The sequence below is a fragment of the Olea europaea genome, unplaced genomic scaffold (genome assembly GCF_002742605.1).
Source record: "Olea europaea var. sylvestris unplaced genomic scaffold, O_europaea_v1 scaffold3019, whole genome shotgun sequence".
Lineage (NCBI taxonomy): Eukaryota > Viridiplantae > Streptophyta > Magnoliopsida > Lamiales > Oleaceae > Olea > Olea europaea.
The window spans coordinates 31147-31961 of NW_019248859.1; positions in this window are offsets into that span (position 1 = coordinate 31147).

Here is an 815-nt window from a genome sequence, read left to right on the forward strand (position 1 = left end):
TTGAGTATGATCTCGTCACAACTCACAAACCTAAAACAAAAATTAATATAAAATTATAAGTAACGGGCCCAACAGGAACACAAATATAAGTAACGGGCCTAACGGCTTCCATAAACACAAAATTGGCTTCTTAAATAAGATTTCCAATGTGGTAAATTAATCAATATATAGAAGAATAAATTAACAGATATGTTTCACACATCTTTGATAGCCTTTCTTTCAGATAAATGGAGTATATTTACATAGTTCTGGGAGATCAACAGGGAGTTGATGGCATTTATAGAATTGTTGGTTCATTATATGATCTGAAAAGTAGATGTGCTCCCTCTCCTTTCATTTTTTGTGATTATCAAGCAAAGAAATGAATGAGTGGATAGTCTTCCACATGGTACAAAATTATCATCTCATTTATTACCTTCCAATCTCCCATGATTCTAACATTTTAACATAATCCAATCATGCTTTGCTAAACTATAAAGCCTTCAGACACCTTAATATAGTACCTAACATGTGTATGTGTGTGTACACAACAAATTTGATAAGAGATACAGTTATAATGCGGGTTTCATCTAGTTGAGTTCAATCAATTCTTAATTACACCAAACTGGGAGAGGTAATCCAAGCCCACCATTTTCTATAGTTGAAGGCCAAACACTAAGTGGAACTCCAGTTTTTGATTTATGCAAAGGAGGTTAGGCAGCTTCTCAAGGAATTCAAATTTAAGCCTATAATCAATTCCTTTTTCCTCAATTTCCTTCGACCCCAATAATAATCATAACAATTAACAACCTACCAGCTTCCCGTGCATTTAATCA